The following is a 415-nucleotide window of genomic DNA, read 5'->3' as shown; positions in this document are numbered from 1 at the left end:
CAAAACATATTACATTACACAGTACAGTAGTGTAAAATAGCGAAATAACAAAATGGATTGAATGGGTGTATAAAGTTCTAGCTCCCTTCTCCTTTTCTCTTCATTAAAATAATGTCATTTCCGTTTTGAGAGTCCACTTCCGTTTTCTTTTTAATTTGTTCTATGTGTTTCATGTTAATTTGTTTTATGTGTTTTTTATTAATTTGTTGTGTGTGTTTTTGTTCATTTGTTCTGTGTTTCATGTTAATTTGTTCTATGTGTTTCATGTTAATTTGTTTTATGTGTTTTTTATTAATTTGTTGTGTGTGTTTTTGTTAATTTGTTTTATGTGTTTTTTGTTAATTTGTTCTATGTGTTTCATGTTAATTTGTTCTATGTGTTTTTTTATTAATTTGTTTTATGTGTTTTTTGTTAA

Source organism: Erpetoichthys calabaricus, chromosome 2 (genome assembly GCF_900747795.2).
Source record: "Erpetoichthys calabaricus chromosome 2, fErpCal1.3, whole genome shotgun sequence".
NCBI classification, from domain to species: Eukaryota; Metazoa; Chordata; class Cladistia; order Polypteriformes; family Polypteridae; genus Erpetoichthys; species Erpetoichthys calabaricus.
The sequence above is the reverse complement of the archived record's forward strand: the minus strand, read 5'-3'. Positions refer to the sequence as shown.